Here is a 14,343-nt window from a genome sequence, read left to right on the forward strand (position 1 = left end):
AAAAAAAAAAGCTAAATTCTAAGCTAGAACTTCATGTCCAGTTCTGATCTCCACATTGCAGAGATGCTGAAGGATTGGCAAGCATTCAAAGAAAGAACTCAGAAAATAGCCAGTCTGGTTGGGATACAGACTTCATGACGCTAGGTCAAAAGTCTCCTTTATTAGGCTAAGTATGTGGCCTTGTTTTCATAGGTACTTTGTGAATATGACAAGTAACAAACAACCCTGCAACCCTTGGGGAGAAAGGCACAGGAAGACACTAAAGCTGGAAGCCAAACAGCTCAAATTTGAAATAACTTAACAATTCTATTGCTAAAAAGTGACAAGTTTTTACCACTACGTAGTGTGTTAGGACTAGAGAGCTTTCTAACAGCACTCTAAAATGCACTTCTGTAGAAAAAAAAAAATCTCATCATCTTACATATAAACTTAGAGTAGATTACAGACTTGGTATAGAGACATCTATCTGAAAATTATTACAAGCTAGCTATGAAATCCTAAAACCAGTACGGAAATTAATTTTAATGTTTATGTTTTATTGTTACTGCTATGTAATGCTTAATGCTGTATGCTGCCCAAAGATGAAGTACACTCTCTCGACCTGAAAGAACCATTTTATAGATGGTTTTCCCCTTGGTAAACTTATCTACAAAAAAACAAGCATGGAAAATACCTGATGTACTATTTTTCTTTCACCTCATTACTTCAAGAGACAACATGGAAACTAAAGACAGAAAAGAAAGAAAATACAAGTCCTTAATTTAGGGGAGAAATAGATGGTAACTTATGTTGTGTATTATTAGAATATGATGAAAATTGATGTAAAAAGATAACGTTAGTTTAGCCAAAAAAGCAATTAACAGAAGTGAATAAAGACATGCTTGCTGCTTTCATGACACAGCTCCCTCTTTCCAGTCCTCCCATCACCCAAACACTTTTTATGGCCATCTATTCTGTCACTCCAGAACCTGAATTTTTGACTAAACCTGAGATAGTACTTGGCAGAATGGAAGTGGACAGTACACACAGTTCAGTAATTCAGTAAAACCTAAAACTTTTAGAAGCACATACTCTACCTCCATGGCTGGTCGTGCCAGCACAGAGCCCATCAGAAACGCCTTGCATGGAGCACACCAAGAGGAGCAGGGAACAAAAAGAACAAACTGATCAACATCACTAATGTGTCCTGATAAATTAATAGCACCAGAAAAAATGCTGTAGGAAGGAAGACACTTCCTTTTTTGTGTCAAGAAACTAAAGGATATAGATTCTAAACTCTGAAGCTGAGAAACAAGAAAATCAAAGTGAAAAGCAAGCATTGGTTATATATGACCCTTGATGTATATTGAAAAATATTATTCTAGAAATTGCCCTGTAAACAGGATGTCTAATAGTATTTATTGAAAACTCCCAAGTTGTTCTTCGGGATGTAAAGAGAAAGTCCTGTCTTGTAGGTATTCAATCTTAAATATTTTTATTTCATGCTAGGTCCGAAATCTTCAAAATCTCCTCTACCAGAAGAGATTCTGCCTTCTGTGATACTGACAGCGCAAGAGTGCAGGCCATTCCTCTGTTTCCGTCAGTCACTCTAATGCCTTTGCTACAGTGATACTGAATCACATCCCTCTGAAACCATCACTCTTCCCTACCACATACAGCAAGTGAATTTACACAGTACTGGACAAGGCACCACAACCTACCAGTTTTACTTCTAATTCTGTCTAAATAAAATTAAATTAAACATAATAAGGCATAACTGACTCATTTTTAATTCTGAGTCATCCTGAATCTGTGGATTCCTGTGTCAGACTATCTGTACTCTGAAGAAGGTATCAAAATATGGCAATCTCTAACCAACTTAAGAATCATGAAACTCAAAGCAGGCAACAGTAACTGGTCAACATTTTAATTTTAAACTGAAAAAAATTAATCAAGCCCTCTCTATTGAATACAGTAAGATTTTTGAACAAACAAACAGCGTGGCTGAGATAAGCCACACTGTTTCACATGAGAAAAGCAGGGAAAGTCCCTTCCTGGCTTGTCCCCTTAGAAGTACAGACCTTGAACTTGGAGAAAAAAAAAAAAAATTCTGAGAGCAGTAAGAGATAAGGGCAAACTCCTTCACACTGGCCTGTGCTGGGGGCTGCACATACAACAACATACAAACCACATCCTAATTATGTGTCACTTCGCTCCTGATGCCAGGAGGTAAACTCTTCATCTTCTCCTTACACTTCCATTTCATTCCATTTTAATGTTCTCCAAAACCAAATACATTGATTTTATATAATAATTGACAGCATTGAATTTACTTCATGGGACTGAGTTTAACTCCTTGAAGATGCAATCCTAGAAAAATATATGCATTCCATGTGTCTGAAATACTAGTATTTCTGGGGAAATTATCACACAAGTAGTTAGCACAGCGTCTCTAAATCTTCTAAGTTTATGAGAAGACCCAAACTGCTCAGCATTTTCCTTAAAGTTCTTGTTCCCAGAATTACCAGGTTATGTAAGAAACTCAGATGCCAATAATGAAACATTTGCTAGTCTCCAAGGTAGCACAGAAATGCCTGAAATTTGTCTGACATTCCTCTCCCCTCCAAGAAAAAAGAGAAGGCACGTAAGAAGAACTCAATGTTATTTATAAAGTCTCATTAATTATCAATTATTGAAATACTAGTGGCCTAATTGTGCCTGAATACTTGGTCGAGAATGTTGTCGACAGTTTCCACGCATTCCTGTCAGGTCATCCTTACTGAGGGAAAGAAGAAAGGGAAAAAAAAAAAAAAAAAAAAAAAAAAGTACTGTTTTGCATCACAGTTTTCCAGCCTTTTCAAGATTACAAGTACCTGATGTTACTAATAAAATAAGTATCTACTGTGTTAATAAAACACGTGAATTAAATTAAGACTTCTCCTTCCGAGATCATTGCATCAACCACTATCAGATCAGCACACAGAGTAAGATCAGCAGGAGCACTTCCCCATGAATGACAGCAACATGCAGCTCTGTCCATTTATTGCTTCAAGTTCATTATGACTCTGGCCCAAAATGAATTTTGGGAGACAAGTAGGTGGCAGCCTTAACATTTTTCCTTAGCAAATGTCTACATATAAAAAGGAGGCAACTTAACTATTTTTTGACAATTAAAGAACACGTTTATATCATCCACAAATTTTCTTCAAATGCAGAAGCAGATTTCAAGATTAACATACACATTAAAAAGTCCAAATCCTATGTAATACCAATATTTGTGTCTTAAAGTTATTTTAAGTGAACAGCACAAGAAAACTGTGAATCTATGGCTACAATTCTGAAAGCTACCAAATAAACTGGATGTCCAATTCAATACCCAAACTTGAGATGCCTACAAAAGCTCGCCTTATGACTCTATTTGTTATTGGTGAAACACTGAACACCGAGTCACCTGTGCTTACCCCTACATTAGGACAAAAAAAAAAATTGGAGAAGGACCCGTTTTCTGGCACTGAGGGTAAGTGTCAGCGCGTGACCTGCAGGCACAGGCTGAGCTGGCTTTGCCAGTGGCACAGGGTGTTATCCACATCCCCACCAGAACAGACCCGGCCTGGCCAAGCAGTGCCAGTGGGTGTGCTGAAGATGTACAGTGTGGATGACCATAGCACACTTCAAACCCACTAAACCCTGGTTAGTTCACTAGTACAGGCACAGCTTGTTTCCACATTGACCCCCAACAGCCTAGCAGTGATCTAGAACCTGCCAAAACCAGTAAATGGCCAAGGAAAGGCTGATTCTGCCATGAAGTCCAAGGTGATGCCTGCAGTGGACTGGATGGTACACATCAGCCTTTAAACCTCAGTGAAGCATTTCCTACAACACCAGTTCCATTGTCTACTCACCAAATACTTCCCCAGGCCCAGGAATTGCAGAAGTTTCTTTACTCTCATTCTCTGATTCTTCACCCTGATTTCAGACCCAAAGCCTCCAAAGTGTTTTGCGTAGGCACGTGGTACAACTAAACTTAGGTCTTTCATAGAGTGAAAAGGGGCTCCAAAATGGATCCTTCTGCAGAATTAAAACCTCACATTTCAGTTCTGTTCATTTATATTTTAATGCAGTTCGTGTACTGGTATTAAAGTAGCATATGGCAGCGTGTATTTTTTTAAATTGGAAGAGCTTCAAGGAAGAAAAGCAGTATCATTCTAAAAAAATTGCTTACATACTAAAGCAAGCTTTTTTCCAAGTGAGTTACACCTAAGTCTTTAGGATGCTAATCCTCTTCTACCAACACAAATAGCCCTCCACATCGAGCACAAAGTTTCCTTTGCACAATTATCTTTAGACTGCTTTTTATGGCAGAACATCAAGAAATAACAACTACGAAGGAAGCCTAAGTTCCCTGTTTAGAACAACGATGATAAAAAGAAGCGTAGATCTTACTACTTGCCATTTAGAATTATTCCAGCAATTAGAGACGCTAGATAAATCTCATCTCACTTTAGCTCTCCAAAAATCAGATATCCAGATAAGATTAATCATAATCCACTTGGACTAGATGGGTGCCACCTTTCACAATGCAGGTCAGGTGAGTTGAAACCCTCAACTCCAGGGGAATCAGAGCTCTGAAGATCTGCGGAGATGATATTTGCATCACAAATCTGAAAAGGAGTTACTGTAAACAAGACACATTGTTGTCACTGCCAACACCTCAGCAGAACTTAAAATCCTGCATCAAGTGTTTAGAAGGAAAAAATACTAGAAACATCGCTCCTGAAATATCCATAGGACCCTACAAAAGGTGAAAATAGGCAATTTGAAGGAAGCAAACTCTCTGAATGAACACAAACTTGATTATTCACTGACTGCTGAGTAGTCCTGCCTCATACTTAAGGCAGAGTAAACCTCTTTTTTTTTTTTTTTTTTTTTTTTTTTTAAATCCTTACCACTGACTTCAGTAACACTTCTGGCTGAATAAGGACTATGGGGTCATTTTCTTGAGAATCCTGAGAAGTGCTCAACAACTGGACTGCAAATTACCATACCCAAAGACGTTGAAACATCCCCCTGCAAATTCTATGTGAACCCTTGTTCCAAAATGGTTAACTCAAGTACTCTGTACAGCCCTCATCTGTGCAACAGACAACTCCGAGCGAGTATTCTCCCAAACCACAAAAATTTTGTGTTAATTTTTCTTACATATTGGCAGGCATTAACTGAAAACACCCCCCATCATCTTGATCCTGACACCATTCTTGAGCATTTGTATTTAATCCAGGCTTATTTGATGGGAACAAATTAACAGCATGCTCTCAGCATCCTTCAGTCCTCCAGAAAATATTATCTTTCCCCATATTAACATAATAACAAGAGAACAGTGAACATCTCTGTTGAAGCAAACACCTGCTTTCAGTCCTAGCCTTGACATGGATTGGTGGGCAGAAGAGCATTTCAAACCTGCTAGAAACTGAGATCAGCTACCATTCAGCTGAAATAAAACCCAGCACTACATTATGTAATCTACATAGTTTTTAGACCAGTCTGTGCTCTCACAGAGCCCAAAACTGAGGAAACTACAGACAGAACAAAAGGGAACAGAAAAAGTTAATTAATCTCAGCCCAAAGGCTGCTTACGAGTCTTTATTTGCACCCTTACGCAGTATTGTCCACTCACCCACACAAACCTGAGCTTGAGCAGGCATTCTCATAATGTTGAAGGTAAAACACCACAAAATTTCCAGCCAGTCAGATCAGTCATTTGGATGAACAATCACTAACAACTAATATGCTAAAACATACACTCAAAAGGGTGGTATGGGTTTTTTTGTTTTGTTTTGCTTTTTTTTTTTTTTTTTTTTCCTGGTAGTGTATGAATAACTCCAGACTGACAGAAATTCATTTTAAAAACTCAAAACAGCTGAACTGATATATTGCACCTGACCATACAGAACAATCAGAAAGTGGTAACACACTAATTAAACCTGACCTTTAAGGATACAGTCATCTCACCCAATTTCTTCTGCTGAAAATGTCAGGGTTTTCCTCATTCATTTAAGTTCTTTCTACAGCCACTGTGGAGATGGGCACTTCCAAAGAACAACTGAGCCTGTTGATCCCATCCTGTCATGGCTATCTTACACCAGTGGAAGAACTGCTCTCTGGCAATACCTGTCTCCACAACTTCAAAGAAAATGTCTGGTTTGTAGAGGGCTATGGTTAAACACTGCAAAAATCACAGTTTACACAAAGCTGGCAGGTCATCAATGGACCTGACAGCTGTGGGCAACAGTGCCATCTCACACCTCAGCCACACAACTCAAACTCAGACGAAGTATCATTATTACTACTTTCTCCAGACCTCCCAGAGACCTTGCAGTGTCAATCCTGAAATGGGATATATATTGCTAGAAATGCAAGCAGTATCTGATTACATCTCTAGGTTGCAGACTTTTCACTTATTTATGAGAGGGAGGAAAAACAGGCAAAACTACCAGCCACCCAAGTCACACCAAGCTGTTCCGTGCAATCAACATTACCTTTACATTTTAAGTTCCACTCTCATTTTACCTTTTAAGTCACCCACAAAACTACAGCTTCATTTCACCCAAACACTACAACCCTCCTCCTTGTTTTTCACTATGCCACAGTGATCCTGATCGTTCTTTCTTAAGCGCCACAATGACTGACAACTCTCTGCAAGTGAAAACACTCTCCAGTTCAGAAGACTGAATTACCTGGGTTGGACTCAATTTCCCCAATTTCAAGTGTCTACTGTGGGTCTGTAAGCATTTTGGGCGTGTAAACCACCCCTCCCTACAGCCACTGGAGAGCTATAGACTCAGAGGGATGCAGACAGCAACTCATCTGGCCACACAGAGGTACTTACAGTAGGGTGAACCAAGCTGCTCTTGCAGCTTCCCTCGCAGAGGCAGCATCCATCGTTAAACGTTAGTCTGGTGCCATTGTGGGTAGTGTCGAATATTCCAGCAGGATGAGAGACACAACCTCCATACGGAGAAATTTTCTGGTAGGACCCGTGTCACACCATCGGATTGACTTGAGTATCTTAAAGCACATGAAGGTTCATGAAGCTCCAACCCTCTTCCTTCCTACCAAAACACAGGAAGTAAGAAAACAAGTTCAGCAGGACAGAGAGGGTTCCCAGTTCCAGCCTGAAGCAGAAGATAGTATAGTCCCATGAAGGTAGCTGACAGTTATCAGTGACAAAACCTGCCTCTTGAGATTAAGGTGGCCAAATTTTAGGATTTCAGAGATGGATAAATTCTCAGTTTTGTCAATGTGATGCAAACACTCTGTTTTTAAGACATCATTAATTACTACTTCTCAAACAACTCTGAAAATCCACAACAGAAGCAAGACTTGACCCGGTCGTGAACTGTGTACAGGATCTTCACTGTTGAAAAACGACGGCATTACTCATTACAATGCATTCAAGTTCAGTATCTGAAAACATTATTTTCTCTATTTTTAGTTATGCAACTAAAAAAAAAAAAAAATCCCTGCTTGAGCAGAGAGGCTCGACCAGATGACCTTTATTTGGTCCCTTCTAACCTCATTCTATGATAAAGAAAAAAGGAAGTTTCTTTAAAGACCAAAAAAAAAAAAAAAAAAAAAAAAAAAAAAAATCACCCAGGCAAAAAGGTAAAGGTTTTTAGGGGCTGACAGCTTGCTGAAAATCCCATATTGCATACAGAAGCACAGGGTAAATGTAACTAAAAAAAGAACAACAACAAAAAAAAACAAACACAAACAACAAAACACATTAAGAAAGCACACAAAAGCTTGCCCTTCAAAAAGTGAAGTCATACTAGGATGACAGGAAAAAATAAAAACTTTAGCAAACTAAATGCAAAATCATTGTATTTCAAGCTAAAAAAATAATGAGAACTGATGTGCTGGGGAGAATTTTATCAAATACACCAGAAGGATAAAGCTTATCAGAAAGTGTGCTGGGCCAGTAAGTGCTAAAAAGGTAAAAGGCATGCTCAAAAAGACAAAGCCATGGTGAGGGGGAAAAACCTCAAAAAAAACTTCGTCACATGAAAACCCAAATAAATTCAACATTCAGTATGTAACAGTTTAGGAAACTTCCAGCACTGGAAACTGCCTGCAGAGCAGACGAGGAAAGAGGATTCTCTCCAGTCAGTTAATTGACAAAACCCACCAGCAATAAAATAGCCAGGAGCATGTGTACTCAGCCAGATTTCTAAGGAAACCCAAATACTAAAAATGGCAACTGATGGACTGCAATATGCAGGTCACACACATGAGGGCTCTGAAGGAGCTCTGATACAATATTGGGAGTCCCCCAAAATAACCAACTTCTCTAAAAGCTCTTAAAGAGAACTCAGCTGTAGTACAGTAAGGAGGAAGGTCTTATTAATCAGCAGTTAATTAACATGCTAAGTACCTATCTGTTTACATACACAGAGAAGTGGACTCCTAGACAGATCTATAGTTAGACCTCTCTCATTTAACTTAACCATAAATTATGCTGAAAAGGATACAATGTGAAGTCACAGGTCTATTAAAGCATTAAGTGCATCGAAGCAGTTATCCTCAGCCCTTTCTTCCAACTGGTTACTACACAGTGTGGCTTAGAGAGAAAACAGCAGATGAAATTCAAGTAGATAAATGCAAGGCCCTGCATCTCAGAAAAATATAACTAACTACACACAGAAAATGATGTGTTCCGAATTAGTTTTTCCTTACTAGGGAAGACCTTGAAGTCACTGTAAATAGCTTTCTGAAAATACAGTTTTCACAAGTGTTGGTAACAGCAGCAGTGAAAAAGCCAACAGAATTTCAGGAGTAACTGGGAAGAGAACAGAGACTGTAACAGGAAGCAGCAGCGTGACACCGTGTTTGTCTGCGGCGTGTTCATACCCTGAACTCTGGACGCTGTTTTGGTCCCATCTTAGAACGGGGGTAACAAACCACTGTGCAGGACAGTCAAGGGGAGATGTAGGGAGCAGCTTGCACAGGAAGAGATTCCTCCACCCGCAAAAGAAAGGACTGCAGAGAGATTGGATTAAGGGTGTACAGAAACCGTGAGAGCAGAAGACAAGGGTATCACACAAATGCTTCGGAAGAAAAAGAAGCCTTTTTCACAAAGTGAACATATAACCTGTGGAATTCACAGCTCTAGGCGATCAGGAGCAACAAAATGGATTCACACTGGACAAATTCATAGAAGCAAACATGGAGCTGTGACACTGCTCACGGCTCAGGAGCCCCGAACGGCGGGTTGCTGGAAGGGTGCGTGACCGTGCCCTGGGAAGCAGAACTACGTTCCCTTTCTTGCACGCTTCCCTAAGCTGCAGTCACAGGTTACCATCAAAAACCAATTTTATGCTACAGGTCCTTTAGATCTGACCCAGTTTTCTTAATACTGCATCAGGTGTTTGCTATATTAGATATATATGCTAGAAAACAAGAAAAAGTAACAGTTCCATTGCTAAGGTGATTTCCTGCACTTAATCATCTAAAACCAGTATATATTTAGGATTGTGGAGATTTTAGATTGCTCGATTTCGTTATTCAACACTATTTTCTGTATGCTGGTAATACAGAGTGACAAACCAGTAAGTTCCAACTAAGTTGTTTTCAAGAATAAAAACTCAGAAAATTAAAAATGCTATACTGTGGACAAAGTAGGTCTGGCCCTTTTTAAGCATTAGGGGAATCATCTTCAATCACCAAAAAAGATGAACCCCTTCCCTGCCATATCTTTTTCAAAGGTGAAATTACAAATATGCAGCTGATGAAGAGTAACACTGTATCTTACATATGAAATCACCCATTCGGACAAGATATTTTACAGTGACTCCATGTTTACAAGTGTACCAAAACAACACAGTAAAATTACTACAAATTCAACTATGCCACGTGCAAAAGCAGGCATACCCACTTCTGCTTTTGGCAGGACTTAGTGCAATTTCAGCTCTTCTTTCCACAGGGATCTGTGCTGGGATCTGTTCCCAGCACTGTTCAATGAATTCATAAATGACATGAAAAGGGCTCAACAGTGAGATGACAACATCTGTTGATGATACCAAGTTATTCACAGTAGCAATGATAGTAAATGAGTAGGAAAAACTGAAAAAGGACTGTGTGCAGATTACTGACTGGACAATAAAATACATCAATGAAATTCAGCAGTGAAATTAACAAATATCTCAATGAAATTAAGTGTGAAGTTGAATAACCAGGGGTAGGGAAAGTGATCCTAACTTCATGTATAGGTCAACAGGCTCTGAACTGACTCTTAACAGTTGGAGCAGTCTGTGGTCTAAAAAACTATGAGTGTCAAGGACATAGTAGATGGGGATGAATTATTTAAGTTTCTTCCAGTACAAGAAGTGGATTTTAGATAGAGTTCAGGTTCAAAACTTAACAAAAGAATGCTATTCCTCACTCAACAGGCTGCCGTGTTAGTTAAGCTGTGGAACCAGAGTATTACACTTCCCAACACTTCTCATGGCTTTGAAAGGAAGATTTAACAATTTCCAAAGACAAATATAGTAAACATCATAAAAAAAAAAAAAAAAAGACATCCAACTCAGCAAATCCCTGCACTGCAGATGTCTGGAGACTGAAAAACATGCAGAAGGAGGATCTTGTGTTCTCAGTCTGTTCCTGTGCTCCTCAGTTACCCACCTTTGGTCACTGCTGAAAAAAACCCTACTGTTCTAGAAGGGTGTATGAGAACAGCTGCTCTTCTAGTCTTATATTCATTATTTCTCTACAACTCATCTTGTCTAGCACAGGTATAATATCCTGAAGAACTGTCCAATGTTAGAACCTCTTATAAATATCCAAGCATTCACTGTGGATAGAAACTTAAGGCCACATTCTACCTCTCTACTAAATATGATTCTGTAATTCTAAAGTCTTTCTTTTAATTTTTAGTAGCAGGAAAAGGAAAATATATACAACTTCACATGAGAAATTCAAATCACAAAGAGGGAGCTGTACACAGATTAATCCAAACCACTCTACTGCTAAAAAAAAAGTATTTTATTAGTTATTTCATTGATTCCAAAGAGAGCTGAACTGGTCCTAGAATGATGATAAAGTAAACTGACCTTTTTATTCTAATCTGGACTTTCTGCATAATTTGTCAGGGAAAGTCCTCCGAACTCTACTGAAAAATCACATCCAAAATGCACAGCAGTAATAGCTGGTGGGGAGAAAGGGATATCGTGACTAAGCATAAGGTCTATCATCTAGGAGATAATTCCATTTGCACAGCCACTAAAATCACAATGCTGATTTGATCCCCATAAACCATTCATCCACCTAAGTACAGCAAATAATTCTCTCCTTTTGAAAGAGCGTTGTGATGGATGTCACTGTAACTGCTCTTAGAGCAGTGGCTAGTCACCCGGAAAGCTATGCACAGTACAGTGGAAAACAATGCATTTTACTGGAGTTTCACATTTTTATAGCGGTACTGATAGCCAAAAGCAGTGTCCTGTACTGCTGTATCTAGAAAACATTCATTATCACTTTTGGACAGGTGATTTTAACTCTCTTCTGATCTCCAACAAGCTAGAGAGCAAGAGATGGTTCCAAAAACCTTGAGATATGCAACTTTACATACTGTCCCCGTGACTGATATTCCCAGAGATTATTCTTGTTCTCTGGGAAAGAGAAAATCTTTTCTACAACATCTTAATGAGATGCTTGATGCATCAGCCCAGTTTGACGTACCCTAAAACTTCCAGACATGTAGGGACCAGGGCTCCAAAATAAAGCCTAGGCAAAAGGGTCCATTCATTATTTGAGTTCCCTCTCCCACTAACTAGAAGGTGACTTGCTGCTTATCGCTCTTTCCCTACATTTTCTCTACATTTTTACTCTAGGCTCCTCTTCCTAGAAGTAAAAAACTCCCTTTCAAAAATCCCAACCTGAAAAACTACCATTTTCAAGCAACAAGAGGAAAGTGTTATCTATTGTAGGAAACAGTCCTATTTACTTAACAAAATCAATGGGTATTTTAATGACACTTTTAGACTACCACACTGTAATTGATTCTTTTGATACCTGATCTGATGGTACAGAAATAGGGGGGAAAATGGAATCACCGAATTAAATAATCTGTAAGAGAATTACTGTATTACTATTTTCCATTTTTTTTCCTTGCAAAAGGACATCAAGTTACTTCAACATGGAGCATAATATAAATTTTCTGTTAGAGAGGAGTACGAAGAAAATTTTAACTTTTTATGGGTGCATATAACACTAATTCTTAATATCCAAGGCTACACAAACAACTTCAACATTGACACATACTGAATCACTTTAAGAAATTACTATTATTGAACAAATCATTACTCCTAAGTTTCTACTCCCCTTCAGTCCTGCAGAACTTTTCAGCAATAAAGACTTCGATAGATACAGAACATTAGAAATGTTATATACAGAACATTAGAAATTAATTATGCCTAGCCACTGTATTTTCTTTCACACAGTCCAGCTGCCTATATTTAGCATGTATGTTTTTATTTCTATTAGAAACTATGTTAACAAACTCCCTGTGGTTCTGCAGTATCCTTGATACTGAACCACAGGCTCATCTATGAAGTCTGGAAAAATTGCCAGGGTCAAATGTCCACGTTGGGGAGAGGAAGATGAGTAAGTGGGTTGTACCAGTAATCAAGTGCAACTCCACTTAGCATGGGAGGCTCTGGATTGGGAAAGATATATGGAGAAAAGAGCATGCATGAGTTTCACATATAAATACATCTAATTATACACTTAAAGTTTCTGAAATGTTAGACATCTAGGCTGAATTAGTGGTCCAGATTGAACCATCAATGGAAAGAGAGAGGTCTCTCTCTAGAGGTACCTTTTTAGAGGCAAGTCATCCCCTTCAAGTGTCTCTGAAACAGGTACCCTCAAGGAGCTGTTCATCCCACCTACTTCAGCAGTACCTGGAAATCTGTTTCATGAGAAGAATCTCACCCACAGTATTTGAGGTGAAACAGAAAAACTGAGGTACACGCATGTGTTAAAGTTTTCTAGGGGTGTCCAAGATGAAAATTCTCCTCTGTGTACACTCTTGGGAATCCTGCACTACTTCATGTGATTGCTACCTACCTATTACATTAGCCTTACACAAACACACACATATGCTCTTTCAGAACTATTCACTTCCATCTTTCTCAGTTAGTTATGCTTCTCGGAAGGCAAAAAAATTTGGATCGACACACACTGACTACCCTTACCCTACTTGCACCATGCCTCAATTTCGTATCATCTTCATCGTGCTTGGTGCAAATACTTTGCCAGCATACTCCTTTCAAATGTGAAAACAGTGTTCGTCTCCAAAACCTTTTCTTCAGCTCCATACTGAAAGGAACTGAACATTCTGAAAAATTACCTCAAAAAGAAAATCAATTTGGCAGTTAAGCCGTGCTGACAATGAACTGGAAATCAAGTATTAGGGTTGAAGTTTGCAGTTGTACTCAATTAGTAACTATAAGCATTAGCTTCTGAAATTCTGCAACAGCTATAAAAAGGTAACAGTGGTTACTGGGTAGGTTCTATTTGTATTCCCTCAAATCACAAAGCTGTCACCATGCAATTCTTATTTCTTCTTGGACCCACCATATCTAAAAAACAATGATCCTCTTGTGCTGTGAAAGGGATGGAATGTGAAATCCCATCCACATCCCAACAGTATCCCACAAACATTTTGGCAGTAAAAATTTATTATGTAAAGCCCAGATGGCATCCCAAATATTTCTCCTTCAAAATTTAGAAATAATTTTTTTGCTTAAAATAAACTACACAAAAGCATCACGCCTAAAATTAACTACACAAAAGCATCAAGCTAGGTAACCAGACTTAACTGAACAGTTATTTGGACTATGGGAAGAACGTGAATGTGGCTTTCTCCATTTAACTTCATTGTCAAAAATGAGTAATATTTTTCTATTCAAATATATTTGAATGACTGGCAGAGAAGGAAGATATAATAAGCAGATTTATCCAGTAACATATTATACTTCAAGAAGAACTTTTCCGGTTATCTAAAGCCCAACAGATTTACCATAAACTTTTATAACAACATTTCAAACTTCCAGAAACAAATTTGCTATTTCTGTTATTCTTTGCTATTTGAACAGAGTTCTTTTGCTTACCTTTTGGTTTCTCCACTATTCAATTTCAGCTGTGAATCTGGGAATGTGGTCTTCGAAATGCTTTTAGCTGCTGTTTCACTAAAGCAGCTAAACCTGATTAACAGTTCAGTTTCAACACCGACTAAATCACTGCATACCCTTTAAGCTACGGGATAAAGATCGATCCTTGATTCTGACTGTCATTTTGCAGTGA

General features: G+C 38.6%; 1 protein-coding gene across 1 annotated transcript in view; it reads right to left on the minus strand.

Moving 5' to 3' along the window:
• LOC104368568 (endonuclease domain-containing 1 protein) overlaps positions 1–14,343 on the minus strand; it is a 176,523-nt gene that overhangs the window by 123,961 nt on the left and 38,219 nt on the right. The window contains exon 3 of the mRNA XM_042792580.1: positions 6,866–7,088. The gene's annotated coding sequence lies outside the window, so the exon portion shown is untranslated. The remainder of the gene's footprint in view (positions 1–6,865; positions 7,089–14,343) is intronic.

The sequence above is a fragment of the Tyto alba genome, unplaced genomic scaffold, assembly GCF_018691265.1.
Source record: "Tyto alba isolate M040663 unplaced genomic scaffold, T.alba_DEE_v4.0 Super-Scaffold_2, whole genome shotgun sequence".
Taxonomy (NCBI): domain Eukaryota; kingdom Metazoa; phylum Chordata; class Aves; order Strigiformes; family Tytonidae; genus Tyto; species Tyto alba.